The sequence below is a fragment of the Neomonachus schauinslandi genome, chromosome 3 (assembly GCF_002201575.2).
Source record: "Neomonachus schauinslandi chromosome 3, ASM220157v2, whole genome shotgun sequence".
Taxonomy (NCBI): domain Eukaryota; kingdom Metazoa; phylum Chordata; class Mammalia; order Carnivora; family Phocidae; genus Neomonachus; species Neomonachus schauinslandi.
The window spans coordinates 58,316,744-58,333,472 of NC_058405.1; the positions used below are offsets into that span (position 1 = coordinate 58,316,744).

Genomic DNA, 16,729 nt, shown 5'->3' on the forward strand with positions numbered 1-16,729 from the left:
TTAAAGAGATAAGTTAAGTGCGGTCATAATTGTGGAGCTCTAATGCGATATGACTGATATCTTCAGAAGCGAGAAGACACCAGCGGACACATGTGTGCGTGCAGAGAGAAAAGACCACATGAGGACACAGCAAGAAGGGAACCCGTCTGCAAGCCAATGACAGGCCTCAGGAGAAAGCAAATCTGCTGACTTCTTGATCTTAGAATTCTAGCCTCCAGTACTGTGAGAAAATAAATGTCTGTTGGTTAAGCCTCCTGGTCTGTGTTGTGGCAGCCTAGCAAACCAATACAGATTTTGCTTCTTCACTTCAGTTCCATTCGTCATGGCCTTGTTTGTGGCACTGGAGCTGGATTTTGTAAACATTTTTCCTTTGCTGGTTGGCCTGATGTTAGCTTTGTCAGGAGATGGTACTATAGGGATATGAGAGGAAAAAGGAGCTTCTCTTCTTGGTTATGGTTCTCTTTCTCTTCCTCTCGTGCATACAAGGTAACTTCCCAGTGGCATGTATATGGGGCATCCCATGGCCATCACTGTCCAGTTTTGGCCCACAGTTTCCCACCTGCTAGTTCTAATCCACTGGCTGTGAATCTCCTCTAAGGTAACTGGCCTAAGCAAACTTCCCCTCTAGTGGGATTTGGCATACCTTTTCTAACAACTTCTGAGCCCGTCCCCCGTTTTGAATTTGTTCCTTCCTTGGCTACTCTTGCTTAGCCCTCAAGTATTCTTTAGAGTTTTCTTTTATCCCCTTTTAGTACCCAATCTCCTACAAATAGTTATTAATTCCTTATATTAAACTTTGCCTCTTTAAATTCTATCTCGAGAGACGCCTGGGTGGCTCAGTCGTTAAGCGTCTGCCTTCAGCTCAGGTCATGATCCCAGGGTCCTGGGATCAAGCCCCGCATCGGGCTCCCTGCTCAGCGGGGAGCCTGCTTCTCCCTCTCCCTCTGCCCCTCCCCCTCCTTGCTCGTGCACTCTCACACTCTCTCTCTCAAATAAATAAATACAATCTTAAAAAAAAAATAAATTCTATCTCCAGACTAGACCCTGAATGATCCACATACTAACAACTCACTATTAGGGCATCTTAGGGTGTGACCCTCATCCCCAAAGCAGCCTCTTCCTTCAAGACATCAAAATAGAGAAAGTGATAAAGGAGAGACAAAAAGTGGTCCCTTGACACTTCCATTTACATCCAATTGGTCAGAACCAAGTCCTAGGGCCACAATTAGGTGCAAAGGAAGTGGAGAAGTGCCATCTTTATCCTGGGTGCATGTGTGCCCAGCAAAAGTTCTATACTGTGGAAGAAGAGAAAACACTGGAGCCAAATAGTAGACCCTACATCAGTTAGAAGTGAAATCAAGAAATCAAGAATAACTGCCAGATTCTTAACTGAGCAAAAAATACAGATGGTAGTGTCATTTATTAGGATGGGTAAAGCTGGAAGTTGAGAAGGTTTTGGGGCAGGGGTGGGTGGAGAAAGAATCAAAGATCCTGTTCTGTCACATCAAAATTGATGTTCTCATTAGAAATTTAAGTTAAGCCATCAACCACAGAAAACTGGAACTCAGGAGAGTCATAAACATATAGCTGACATTCAAAGCTCTATGACTGGATGAGATCACCTAGGGAAGGAGCATAAAAAGAGAAAAGAACAGAGGACACAGCCTGAGACTCCAACATTTAGAGGTTGGGTAGAGGAGGGGAGCCAGCAAAGGAAGCTAAGAGGGAGTAACCTTTGATATTTGATGATATTAAGGATTGTTAATTTTTTTAGGGGTGACAAGATAGTGTAGTTATTTTTTTTTTTTGATAAAAGAGTCCTTATTTCGAGAAACAGAAATATTTATGGATGAAGTAATAAATCTGGGACTTGTAAATAATTTGGGAGGGGGAAGTGGGTAGAAGATAAATGAAACAAGATTGGTCATGAGTTGAAGCTGAGTGATAAGAACATGAGAGTTGATTATATTATACTGTTTACTTTTGTACATATTTAAGACTTTCCATATTAAAGAAAAAAAAGGAGTAGCCACTCAAGTAGGATGACAACCAGGATCTTGTGGCATCATGAAATCTGGGGATGAATGTGTTTCATGGACATAGTGGTTAATGGCCAGTGCTTCTGAGGACAGAGAAGATGTGGACAAGAACTGACCACTGGAGTTGACAAAATAGCTGTCACTGGTGGTCTCGTTAAGAGTCTTTGGCCGGGTTGATGAGGACGAAAGCCTGGTTGGGAGGGGGAATTGTGTAGAGAATGGAGGATGAGGGAGTAGAATGAAAAAGACAATTTCTTTGCTTTAAAGGCAAACAAAGAAATGGAGAACTAGCTAAAGGGGCATGGGGTCAAAGAATCTATTTGAATTGGTCATAATAAGGCATATTAATATGTTGACTGGAATGATCCAGCAAAGAAGAAATTTATGCTGTGGGAACAAGAGCTTGAGTAAGGAGAGATGGTTGGCTGGAGAGCACAGGAGAGCACCTGGCTTTGGAGAAGAGCAGGAATCTATTCCTTTGTATCAGTTGAGAAGGCAAAAAATCCGCGTGGGTCTCCACATAGGTTCTGAGTTTGTTAGTGGGAAGATGAGATAGTTCTCATCTAATTGTATTTTCTCGGTGAAGTCTGAAATGAGGTCACAAGCTGAAAGTGAGGGAAGAAGTTTCTTGTAGGTTTGAGGAGGGCGGAGAAGTGGCCAAATAGTCTCCTTGAGGAGAGGGGACTTGATTTACCAGGAAAATGTGACCATTTAAAACCTGTCATTTAAATTTTTAAAGAAAAAAACAAGCAGCAGGATTGTTTGATTTTCTTCACCCAGTTTCTGGTGCCGGAGTGTGGCCATATAGTAGGCAGATAGTTGGATTTAATTAGGGTTGGAGTTTTGCCAGGTGAGTTCAATAGCAGGAGAGGTAGGGGGCCAAGGGTGTTTGGAGGAGTGAGGCTGGAATGCTGGACCATGGGCTCTAAGCCTGGGAAGTGTATGATGTGTGTGTATGCGCATGTGTGAATGCATGCACGTGTGTTCTGGGGGTTAGAGGGCCGGCCATGTGATTTTGGGAAGGGTAGCTCAAAGGAGTGAATCAGGAGGTGAGGAGGTAGCAGCCAAGAATGAACAGGATATTGAAATAGAGAATTTGGAGATGGTGTGCTTAACAGTGAAGACAAAGTCAAGGTTACGCCAGTGGGGGCAGATGGCAGAGGTGGGGTGGAGAAAGGGACCACTGGAGTTAGAGGCTGAGAAACCAAGAGGCTAGAGTTCTGCTCCTTTGTTTTCCCACCAGGCATCAAGCACGGGGCTCTACATCCTATTGGTTGTTGGTAATTGTTGACTACATGTTGGGCATGAGGCCAGATACAGGTAAACGAGGAGCAGGAATTGCGTATGTAGGATGGAGGGAGGAGAAGTAAGAGAGGTAAGAGTAGTTTCTAAATGATCACCTACCCCTTGGGTCTGCCTAGAATGCTGTCATTTGTGGGAGTTTTATATACTCTAATGGAGTAATCTGAGGTCCATGGGAGGACATATTCAACTCAATTCAATCCAAGCAATGTTTATTGAGAACCTGTGTGTTTAGAATGGCAGGCTACATGCTGAGAGTACCTAGAAAAGCTTATAATTGAGTTGGAGAGAGGGCATAAACCATGCATAAAAATGCCAGGCAGCTCCTGCTAAGTGTCAAACAGCGAAAATAAATTGCTTTGTCTACTCTTTTCAGGTAAGTGAATTCCTTAAGAGGTTTGTTTGGAATTGTAGAGTCTCAAGAAGACCTGCTTTAATACAATGCAAAACTGAGACTGAGGGGGCCACAAAACAAAAACTTGCCAATAGAGAGAGGTAGATGGTTTGTTGTGTAAGTATCCCTTTCCCAAGTGCTGTGAATCTGTATTCCCCAAAAAGAACAGTTACTAACCGAATCTTTCTCCTTGTGTGTAATCCTACTCATTCCTCATAGAATTATGTCATATGTTGCAATTTCCCAGTACCCTCTATATTAGGGTTGTCCAGAGAAACAGAACAAATAGGATATGCACACACACCCACCCGCCCCCACACACACACCCCCATATACACTTACACAAATTTATTTTAAGGAATTGGCTCATGCAAATGTGGGAGCCGAGTTCAAAACCCATGGGACAGAAAAGTAGACTGGAAATTCTGGTAAGAATTAATGTTGTCTTGAGTCCAAATTTCATAGGGTAGCAGGCTAGAAACTCAGACAGGGTTTCTATATTGCAGTCTTGAGAATTTCTTCTATTTGGGGTAAACTCACTTAGTCTTTCTCTTAAGACTTCATCTGACTATATGAGGCCTACCTGCATGGACAGAGAACACCCTGCTTTACTGAAAGTCTACTGATCTAAGTGTTAATCTCATCTAAAAAATACCTTCCAGCAACCTCTAGACTAGTGTTTGACCAAATAACTGACCACTATCGCCTAGCCAAGGTGACATTGACATAAAATTGACTGATCATACCTGCCTAGAAGATAACACTAAAGGAGTTTAATTCATCTGTTTTTTTCTGCGGAATGTTTATACTCTATATCGAAGGTATAATTTTTGTGAAAGTGTCTCCTCTGAACTAGGATTCTTTCAGCTCCTTAATAGTAGGCTCTATTTTCAATTCACATTTCCATCCTCTCCCAAAACCTAGCACAATACTGTGTATTACCAGGTCCTGTGCTGAGTACTGCACATGCATTAACTTGGTCATCCTGAAGAACAATCCCATTCAGCTGCTACACTATTATTATCATTTCCTGGGGAGCAAAGAGGCTCAGAGAGGGTAAGTCACGTGTGCACACACACACACAGAGCTGGAAAGGGCGAAGCAGGGTGGAGCCCGTGCTGGCCGGCTGCTCCCGACAGAGTCCTTGGCGTTTCTCCCAAGATTCCGTCTACCATGAAGGCCCTCCTTCCACCTGGGGCAGCTGCTTCTGTCCCAGAGCCAGTTCCTGCCCCACAGCCTCTAAGAAGCCTTTTTCTGCTGGCCTCTGCCTTGGGAAGAAGAGCCTGCCAGAGCCAGTTAGGGCAGCAGCACCAGCTGTGCCCTGGACCAAGAGGGAGTCAGATGGAAATCCAACCTCTGCTCCCTGGCAACTCTATAGAGAGTCCTTGGTTGCGGGTAACTGATGAAGCTACACCTTATTATAATTCTCATATTCAGAAGGGTTGTCACTCATACAGAGGCACCTGTAGTGTTAGCTAGAACTAACCATTCCTTCCTCCAGGGCCCCACCAGCACAAGTACTCAGGAATGTTCGCTTTCTGCCTCTCTCTACTAGGAAGTGACCCTCTTGAGGGCAGGACCCACGTCTTAGGTATTGTTGTATACTTCCATCCAGCATGGGGACTGATAGAACTCTGCTTAATGTCTGCTGAACAAGTGGATAAACAACAACAACAAAAAAGACTAGATGTATTTTTTGAAGTTGGCAAGATTATTTCATTTCTTTCTTCATCCACACACATATTTATTGAGCATTTACTATGTGTCAGTCAGAGTATAGACTGTGGGGCTACAAAGACATGTGAGATGTTCTAATTCTGGCCCATTAGAGAAACGCATTTATTCTTTCCTGCTATTTTATACAGAGAGGAAAAAGAACAGCTTTACAGCAAGCTGGTTCCTTAATGTATCCTACTAGGTTTCCTGGGGTTTCATCCTTCCAGGCTCCTAATTACCTAACATGTTCAAAACAGAAGAGCCTTTTTATATACACCAGGGGAAGGGATTTATAAACACTGACATTCCTGGAGTGTGGAAAATTTGGATTTCAGAATGCCTTCTTCACTGCATGTTTCCCATCTGTTTGTTTTTCTACAGCATCTACTCCTCTCCAAACCCACGTCTCTCCACTCCACCGGGACAGAGCCCAGGCTGGACTGCCAGGCAGAGGTCCTTTCCTTCTGGGGGGATCTCTCCCTCCCTATTGGAGCAGAGGGTAGTGCTAATTGGGCCCAGAGAAGTCATCAATAGGAGCCTCATGGCTCATCTGCAAAAAGCAAAGTGAATTGGTTCGTCTGGGCAGTTCCTAAGTGTCTTGGTTCTTTGTCCTCCCTAATGACTCAGATGAAATAATGCAGTTTTCTGGGCCCTGTGGAATTCTGAGGTCTCCAGCTATTAAATCAACTGCAAAGTACTCTTTATTTTTTTTTAATTTAATTTTATTTTATTTTATTATGTTATGTTAGTCACCATACAATACATCATTAGTTTTTTGATGTAGTGATCCACAATTCACTGTTTTTGTATAACACCCAGTGCTCCATGCAGTACATGCCCTCCTTAATACCCATCACTGGGCTAACCCATCCTCCCACCCCCTTCCCCTCTAGAACCCTCAGTTTGTTTCTCGGAGTCCATAGTCTCTCATTGTTCATCTCCCCCTCTGATTCCCCCCCTTCATTTTTCCCTTCCTTCTCCTAATGTCCTCCATGCTATTCCTTATGTTCCACAAATAAGGGAAACCCTATGATAATTGACTTTCTCTGCTTGACTTATTTCACTTAGCATAAGCTCCTCCAGTCCCATCCATGTTGATGCAAAAGTTGGGTATTCATCCTTTCTGATGGCTGAGTAATATTCCATTATATATATGGACCACATCTTCTTTATCCATTCATCTGTTGAAGGGCATCTCAGTTCTTTCCACAGTTTGGCTATTGCGGACATTGCTGCTATGAACATTGGGGTGCGTATGGCCCTTCTTTTCACTACATCTGTGTCTTTGTGGTAAATACCCAGGCGTGCAATTGCTGGGTCATAGGGTAGCTCTATTTTTAATTTTTTGAGGAACCTCCATACTGTTTTCCAAAGTAGCTGTACCAACTTGCATTCCCACCAACAGTGTAAGAGGGTTCCCCTTTCTCCACAACCTCTCCAACATTTGTTGCAAAGTACTCTTTAAATACTTGAATACATGACGCATTTTGTGTTAATGTTTTCATGGGCCATCTGCTTTGTTCATTCTACTGAGCATGCCCAATTGAAGAGGAACATGCTGCCCCCCCTTTTCAGGGCTGTTGAGACAGAGAGAAGCCTGATAAATTAAGAAAGCTGTAGTGCCAAATGAATGAGTGCCATGGAAAAGCTCAGCAATGCTAAGAGGAGCCCATCCTTTCTGTAAGTAGAAATCCCCTAATACCGATGGATGGTTTATAATGTCAGAGGGATCTCTGGTGTGTGTTTCCCAGGCATTTGCTAATGGCAGGAGGATGCATAATTACTTGGCATCTCTGAAATGTGGGCACCTCATTATTTAGGTGATGTCTCATCTGACAATATCTCAAAGGATCATCGCAGTGACTACGTGGATATGTGTGGGGCAGTGCCTGTGTGGGCCGGACGCACGGAGGGTGCCCAGGAGCTGACTGTGGGGGCGTCTGAGTGTGGTGAACACATGCCCCTCATGGAGCGAGGAGCTTGTCAGAGAAACCCATCCATCCGCTCACACGGGCGGGGGTGATATAGTTGCCAGAGACCAACCAGGAACACAGAGCCCACTCTGAGCATGTAAAACATGGAACGTTTACGCTGTGCTGGAGGAGCTGAGACCAGAGGGAGATATGGTAACACACAGATTCGCACAGTGAGAGGCTATTACCATGGAGGCTGCAGGGACAGAGGGAGGACATGGCCTTCCCCAAGCTCAGGGGTCGCCTTGCAGGCCACAGAAGAGACGCAACTGCCACCGGAAACACCCCCTGAAGAGCAAATGGGGAGAGATACCCTGGGTCCTCGCTCCCTTCTTCCACACCCCACCTTCCACGAGCGCCAAATCCAGCCAGAAGCTGGGCTGACCTGAGGGACTGAGGTGTGTCGCCTCCAGGGCTGAGCCTGACGCCCCACCACAGAGAGAGCAAAGCAGAAGGCGGGGTGGCAGTGAGGAACAGGACTGAGGGTAAGCAAGCCCAGGCTCCAGTTGCCCAGTGGGCTTCAGAGCCTGCCTCAGTGGTAAAGGGACCAGGTGAATGGTCTGGCTCAGAGGTCTTCATCTGGGGCGACAGCCTATTTCCCACTAGCTCTTGCCCTCCTCTTCTTGTCCCCAACCTTCCCATTCCTCTCTATTTCCTGCTCAAGCTGGGCCGTCCTTCTTTCTCTGGGGGAAGGGAGGAGAGACCACAGGCCCAGGGTGACATCAGGCCATCACCGTGCTGCCATTGTGCCTCTTGTTTAAATGCCTGAGCACAGGCAGGACCTGGGCTGGCCAAGCACAGAGGGGAATCAGGTAACGCCACCACTTCTGCCACTCTGCCCAGAACTGGGCAGAAATTGCTCACAGGATCTCTCGGGGAACCCCAGGTGCTCTGGCACAGAGCCTGGCCATAGGGTGAGAGATCAAGAGAGTCCCCCCACGCCTTAGCTACCTACATCAATTCTTAAAGCTCTGGCTTCAGACTCAGACTCAACCGAGGGAAGGCAGAGAACAGAACATTCCTTAGGGTTTTCTGGTAGCACATTTGCTATTTTTCTCAAGAGTCTTTCTTCCATCATCCACCACGTTAAACTTCATGTTACAAAATTCCCCCTTACATTCTGTTATTGGAACGAACCCAGAGCATCCACAGTGGTCTATCACCCTGAATTTGGGAAAAGCTTTATGCATCAGGGGAACAAAAATAACCCTGACAGCAGTTTAATCTCCCAACTACGGTGCATCCTGTTGACGGAATAGAATTCAATCATTAAAATATTTAATCTCAAGTGGGAAAATGCTTTAAGGTGTTAGTGGAGAAAAAGCAGGATGCAAATTTACGTCAAACAAAGGAAACAACAAATGTGCAAATAACAGCACAGAAAAATGCCTAGAAGGGAATGAACTACAATGTTGTCTTTTAGGGGATGGCACTATGATTTTTGTGCAAAGAAACTAAGTTTAGCCCAGAAATTCCTTGTATTACTTATCTTTGTGTCCTCCTTCCTTCCCCTCCACCACGGAGAGGGTCCCAGTGTGTTTCTAAGACCATACAACTAACCTGCCAAGATTGGACCAGACTATCTCTTGACTCTCTTCAGGATTCTTGCCTGGCCACCTGCCACCTCAGGCCAAGGTGGGAATTAAGAAGGCACTCACTGCCTGGACCAAAGCCATGGGCTGTAGATAGGGAGTGTTGAGATCCCATTAAGCAGGGCTCATGACACCACTGTTGAGATTTGGAAGAAACCAGAAGGGACTGATGAGCAATTACAGATTTGGAACTAAACTAGCAAGTTTCATTGAATTCTCTTCTGTACCATGCATTTTGTTGAGGCTCTAATTCTCTGTTGTTGGTTTGTTTTTTGTTTTTTTTTTTTTTTCTTTTAGGATGCTACATTGTTAGGCACTAATTTATCCCAAGTGACTTGACTACTTGCTTCTTCTGAAAGGCCTAGGATAAGCAGCAAGAGATTTTACGGGTCTTGGTGAGGGGTGGCGGAAAAGGAGAAGAAGGGGTCTGATGGGGGAATGAGGGTGTAAAGATAACTTTGGCCCCCTCCACACAGAAAGCTCAGCCTGAACCCAGTTGCAAGAGCTGTACCATGGGAAATGGACCTGCTCCTTCCCAAAGGCTGTTGACTGGGTCTCTGAAAGTTCCAGTCTATTGACTCTCATTCTCATGCAAATTCTACAAGGGAAATTCACCTCCTGTTAGAATTTCTAACTTGGCAACTCACCACCAAAGTGTTCAAAAGCACTTTGCAAAGGGGAGGTGTGAGGGTTGGAGGGTGTGCATCACATGACCAACACACAGCACATTTCTCTCCATCTCCTCCCTGCCTCTCTGATTAAAGCAGACTGGAGTGGCCATTAACGCTCACTCCAGCCCATCTGCCTCTCCAGAGAGCTGATCCCGCTCTGGAAGCTAAGTTGTTCCTTTGAAGGGAGAATCAAATATGAGAGGTTAAAAATCAAAACATTAAAATAGAAGGATTTTTATTTTAGTAAAAAAAAAAAAAATCCTTGGGGCGCCTGGGTGGCTCAGTTGGTTAAGCGACTGCCTTCGGCTCAGGTCATGATCCTGGAGTCCCAGGATCGAGTCCCGCATCGGGCTCCCTGCTTGGCAGGGAGTCTGCTTCTCCCTCTGACCCTCCCCCCTCTCATGCTCTCTCTCTCTCATTCTCTCTCTCAAATAAATAAATAAAATCTTTAAAAAAAAAAAAATCCACTGTGGATTAGTTAAACCTATTGGTCAACTGATCACTTTCTCCTTGCATTTCAGGTCTTCATGGTTGGGGAAGGTTAGGTGTATGAGTTCCCCAGGGCTGCTGGAACAAATTACCATCACCTTGGTGGTTTAAAACAACAGAAATTAATTCTCTCACAGTTCTGGAGGCCAAAAGTCTGAAATTAAGGTGCTCCGTCTAGAGGCTCTGGGGAAATCCTTCCTCGCCTTTTCCAGTTTCAGGTGGCTTCAGGAATTCCTTGGCTGGTGGTTGCACCTCTGTAACCACTTTACATGGCCTTCTCCTCTGGGTGGCTCTGTCACATGTCCTTCAGCCTCTCCGTTACAGGCATAACTGCGACTGCATTTTGGGCCCACCGGGATAATCCAGGAGAGCCCCTCTTGGGGTTTTTTTGTGTTTTTTTTTTCAACAATTTGCCTTTTTTTTTTTTTAAGATTTTATTTATTTATTTGACAGAGAGAGAGACAGAGAGAGAGGGAATACAAGCAGGGGGAGTGGGAGAGGGAGAAGCAGGCTCCCCTCTGAGCAGAGAGTCCCCCCCATGCCTTCGCTGCCTACATTAATTCTTAAAGCTCTGGCTTCAGACTCAGACTCAACCCAGGGAAGGCAGCTCTGCTGCGGGGCTCAAAGCAAGCAGGGAACCCAATGCGGGGCTCAAAGCCAGGCAGGGACCCTGGGATCATGACCTGAGCTGAAGGCAGACGCTTAATGACTGAGCCATCCAGTGTCCCTCTTCTCGGGATTCTTCACTTAGTCACAGCTTTTGCCATATAAGGGCCATATTTGTTAATTTTTCCAAGTACCAGAGAGCCCACACTGGGGAAGGGCAGTACTTCAACTCTCACGGATGCTCTGTGGGTGGTTTTCTTGTTTTGGTTTGGTTTGGGTTGGGTTTTTAAACTTTGAAACATGAATGCTAGGGAGCAGCCCAGTAATTAGATTTTGCAATAGTAAACTAGTAAAGTCCCGGGTAGGCTTTGTTTCACTCAACATCAAGGATTGCCTGAGGAGTGATTGCTCAAAGGATGGCTCGGAGGGAAGGAGGTCCCAGAGGGTAGGGTGTAGGTGGATTTATCCCGCGAAAGCTGCTGGGGCTGTCACCACACTTCGGTCCTAGTAAACCATGCTGGCTTTGCCTTTTGTATATTTAAACTTCTGTGTATCCAGTATAAGTAAGGAATAAACATTAAAACTGTTTGACTATGTTAACATCTATCCAAGGATTATGATTTGTAAGCAGTTGACCCACTGCGAACACAATTTACTCTGATTCAGAATACTCTGGGATTAGGATGGGGACATAGCTTTGGTGTCACCATTCAGCCCACTACACTGGGTAATTTTTTTTTATCTGTTTGTCTTATCATCTGTCCCGTGCATAAACTTTGGTGCTTTCTAAATTCCCTGAGCTTCGCTTCTATCCTTTCCCTTTGTTATTGACCTAAATATAAACATGACTCCCAGGGACTTCTTCCTTGGTGTTTAATCTTGCATCATGAAAATAAGCTACGTTCTCTGATGCCCTAGCATTTTAACAGTAGTTGTGACTTTGTAGGAATCCCAGGTTTGTGTTTACAAGAACATACCTGCTAGATTCAAGCTTATGTCTCTACAGCTCTGAGTAAAAGGTTCTGTGACTGGTGCATCAGTGTAATCAGCAAGAAATTGACCCTGAATTTCCCTAATTCACTTTGTCATCCAGGATCAGCTGAGATCTCCTTCAAAATCAGAGCTGATTCCTATCTTTCCTGCAGGAGTTCGGCAGACCCTGAAGAGTTCCAGACAAGTTCTCTGTGCACTGAAACATGCTGTGCATGAAACAGGCTGACTTTTTTGTTGTTTTTTCTCAAGGTTGTCAGGAACAACAAATTAGAAAAATATGTTGATTTATTTCTCTGCTCTCTCAGGATTTTATTTTTCTGTTTGAAGAAATGAAATCTTTCCGTTTCTACTCTACAACAAATGCCTTCATTCGCCATCCTGGAAATCTCGTATTACAGTGAGATTTCATCTCTATGTTATCAGGCAAAGTGGTACAAAGAAAGACTTTCTAATGGGTCCTTTGCAGTGAAGTGACTGCCTGCTTTTGGAATGCTTAGAAATTCCAGACTGGTCTAAAAATAAAATTCCAGCCTGGGAGGCTCAGTTGTTAAGCATCTGCCTTCGGCTCAGGTCATGATCCCAGGGTCCTGGGATCGAGCCCCACATCTCCCTGCTCAGAGGGGAGCCTGCTTCTCCCTCTCCCACTCCCCCTGCTTGTGTTCCCTCTCTCGCTGTGTCTCTCTCTCTGTCAAATAAATAAAATCTTAAAAATAAATAAATAAATAAATAAAAATAAAAGAAAGTCTTGATGAGATTTCTCCTCTCCCAGAGGTTTACAGATTTAGAGGTAGAGGGGATAAAAAGAGGTTTTCCTTCCTTGTCTTTCTAACCACTGAAGAGAGTCTTATTCTGCTCCTTGGAAACCTGATACGCAAGAGTTAATTCGGGGTGTGTAGGGTTAAATTTTTTTCACTGTTTTTATTTTAATGAGTCGGACATTTGTCAATTTGCTAGATTTTGGGGGGAGGAGAATGAAAACCTACAGTGATTGCTTGTAGACTTTGTTTCTCAAACTGTCTTTTTTTCCCTAAAGGTGAGAATAGTAATGTAATACTTGTACACTGTTAATTTCCACTTGGGTCAAACAAATACTAGAAACAGAGTCCCAGGCCCGGGAATGACCTTGTTCTCCAAGCTGCAGCTGTAGCCCCAGCCTCCTCTCCACAGCTCCACAAAGAAGCGGCACAGATAAGCCCCCGCCCTCACCCCCGGGGTTCTGTGGTGTCAAGGTCACCTCACCACACTGTCCTGTGCACAGCTGTTGCTGGAGAGCTGTGGGATAGTCACACAGTGGTTCTAGAAGCCTCTTTCCTCTTCATATTCACAGCTGCGGCAGCCCAGAGGTTTTGAGGAAGACCTTTTTTTTTTTTAATCCTCCAAGTTTCAAGATTTTTGTCACCTGTGGGACCTACAGATGGGATGAGGAAGGATTTGCCATTCCAGCTCCTATCACCAGGCCAGGGTCAAGGCTGGGAGGGGATGGGGCCAGGTGCTAGAATCAGTGGTTTCCAAGGTTCTAGGAGACCTAGGGTGAGGGTGTAGTCAGAGCCAGCCTGTCTTTACTGTGGCCTTTGGGCTGGCAGAGGACACTGGTGGAATGGGGTCCGACGGGTAGGCCCTGGGAACTGTTTGCAGCTTTTTAGGCCCCCGCCTCGGGTTCTGGGCCAGCACCGAGCTCCTTAGCAGGTCCAAGCCTCCACTTCTTTGGAAGAATCGTGTTGATTTGTAAGGTCTGTTACAGCTCCAGCAAACAAACTATAAGCAAGCAAAACAAAGTCTTCCTTATTTATTTTCAAGGAAGCATTTTCTGTTTTCTATCCAACATAACTAAACTTACCATGCTGTGCTACTCTTGGGCCCTAAAATAGTGCTCTTTATTTTGGGAGATAAGCAAACAATTCAGTTTGGCGCATGGGAAGGGAGCAAGAGAGCCATGAACAGTAAATGTGACTTGGAAGGGAGGCTGGAGTGGGTCCATGAAGGCAGGCAGCTCATACATGGGCATGAGGAATCACTGCTCTGGGAGCCATGCTTTGGAGGACCCCATCACGGGTCCTCCTCTAGCCCTTCCTATCCCAAGGGTGCCGGGAGTCTGTGGAGCTAACCTCCCCCAACTTTGCTGTCTATAGTGTGCTCAGGATACTTGAGAATTCACCAGCCAAATGTCCCCAAGGGCCGTGTGTCCACCTCCCCAGCTGTGTCAGAGCATACAGTTTGTAGAGCTGTCTTGTCCTAGTGGTGGTCAAGGGCAGCTCTTTGAAGGGGAAGGGGTATGGACAAAGAAAGGTGGAGTGTCCACAGGCCTAAGTGTGGGACTCCTGATAACGTGTGCGGGAGCCAAGGGTGGGACCAGGACACAGGCAGCTGCAGACATCTGAGGTGGCCAGAACCCCAAGGAGTTGGAGAAGTCTACACAAACATATTATAGGAGTTCAACAACTTACAAATATATGATATTAAAGAAGTAGAGATGGTGATGAACACTATAAAGCAAAATAAAGCAGGTTAAGGTGGGGATAGAGTGTGTGGAGTGGGGAGCTCTTTTAGAAAGGGAGATCAGGAGGGGTGCCTGGGTGGCTCAGTCGGTTCATCGATTGCCTTCGGCTCAGGTCATGATCCTAGGGTCCTGGGATCGAGCCCCGCATCAGGCTCCCTGCTCTGCGGGGAATCTGCTTCTCTCTCTCTCTCTCCCTCTGCCCCTTCCCCCGTTCGTTTTTTCTCTCTCTCAAATAAATAAAGAAAGTCTTTTAAAAAAAGAAAAAGAAAAGAAAGGGAGATCGGGAAAGTCATCTCTGGGATGGTGGCATTTAAGCAGAGACCCAAATGAAGTGAGGGAGTCAAGGGGCAGGGACATTCTGGCCCAGGTGCCTGGAATAGTAGTAGGAAAGGGACAGAGATGAAGTTGTACAGATATGTAGGACGACGGGCTGATAGATCAGGCCTTTGTAGACTAGAAGGATTTTTTTTTTTTTTTTGATTAAGAGGATTTTTATTCTGAGAATTTCGGGAAATCATTGCAGAGTTCTGAGCAGGAGACTCCCATGATTTGATTTACTCTTAAAAAACTTGACAGTAGGGGGGCGCCAGGGTGGTTCAGTTGTTAAGCGTCTGCCTTTGGCTCAGGTCATGATCCCAGGGTCCTGGGATCGAGCCCCACATCGGGCTCCCTGCTCCTCAGAGAGTCCGCTTCTCCATCTCCCTCCATCTGCCGCTCCCACTGCTTGTGTGCTCTCTCTCTCTCTCCATCAAATAAATAAATAAAATCTTAAAAAAAAAACCAACTTAGGGTAGAATAACAAGAGTGGAAATGGGAAGACAGGTAGGATGTTAGACAGCATTCTTTTTTTAAAAGACTTTTCCAATTTATTTAAAAAAATTACTTATTTTTAAAAATGTGGTAAAACATACATAACATAAAATTTACCATTTTTAAGTATACAGTTCAGCGGCATTGAGTCCGTTCACATTGTTGTGCAATCACTATCCATCTCCAAAACTTTCTTCATCTTATAAGACTGAAACTCCGCACCCATTAAATAACTCCTCACTTCCCCCTTCCTTTAGCTGCTGGCAACCACCCTTCTACTTTCTGTCTCTATGAATTTGACTACTTTAATTTTTTTAAATTTTATTTTTTTAAGAATACAAAAGTATTTTTATTTTTTCATTTAATGATGCAAAACACAAATGCTGATTTGACATCCATTCCCGTTATCACTTTTTCTGTCACATTTACAACTCAACAGATTGGTGGATCCAAAGGAACTGGTATAATCAGTGTATGGAGCATACTGCATTAGTGTTTCAGTAGTTTATTTCAACCCATTTCTTCTTTGGTACGCTAAACCATCTGCATCAGGTTGTTTGATGAGATAGATCCGCAAGAAGAGGGAGGTGGCCAAGGTCAGTCCAACTCTCAGCCAGTCGGGTCTGTCATGTGGTGGCTTCTGAATGTAGAACTTTGATCACACTGAGGAGCTGCTTGGGAGCCCAGCCAGACCCAACAGCTTGCAGAAGGGGTGCAACGATGCGGGTGGTGCCATCTTGCCGGGGGGGTGCAGGGGAGGCTCCCGAATTTGACTAGTGTAGATACCTCATATAAGAGCAATCATACAGTTTTTGTCTTTTTGTGACTGTCTTATTTCACTTACCATAATGTCTTCAAGGTTCATCCATGTTGTAGCACGTGTCAGGATTTCTTCCTTTTTTTTTAAGATTATTTATTTATTTATTTTTGTGAGAGAGAGAGCACAAGCCAAGGGAGGGGCAGAGGGAGAAGTAGACTCCCTGCTAAGCAGGGAGCAGAATTTCCTTCCTTTTTACTGATGAATTATATTCCATTGTATGCATATAGTATATTCTGTTTATCCATTCACCCATCAATGGACACTTGGGTTGCTTCCACCTTTTGGTTATTGTGAATAATGCTACTATGAACATGAGTGTACAAATAGCTCTTCAAATGTACCTGGGTACGCGGTAGATGCTTTCACTTCTCTGGGGTATATACTCAGAAGTGGAATTGCTGGATCACATGGAATGTAATTCTATTTTAAATTTTTTGAGAAACCACACACATTCTACCAGCAATGCACAAGAGTCCAATTTCTTCATATCCAAGAGTCCAATTTCCTCACATCCTTGTTAACACTTGTTATTTTCTTTTTTTGGTAATGGTCATCTTAATGGGTAGGATGTAGTATCTTATTGTGGTTTTGACTTGCATTTCTGTAATGATTAGTAAGGTTGCATATCTTTTCATGTACTTATTGGCCTTTGTATATTTTCTTTGGAGAAATATCTATTCAAGTCCTTTGCCCATTTTTAAATTGGGTTGTTAGTTTTAATTGTTGAGTTTTGGGAGTTCTATTTTTATTCTGGACATTAATCCCTTATCAGATATGTGTTTTGCAAATATTTTCTACCATCGTGTGGATTGCCTTTTTACTCTGTT

General features: G+C 44.6%; 1 pseudogene; it reads right to left on the reverse strand.

Annotated features, from left to right (window-relative positions):
* Positions 1-15,587: 15,587 nt before the first annotated feature.
* On the reverse strand, positions 15,588-15,818 carry LOC110579805 (annotated as a pseudogene).
* Between the last annotated feature and the right edge of the window lie 911 nt (positions 15,819-16,729).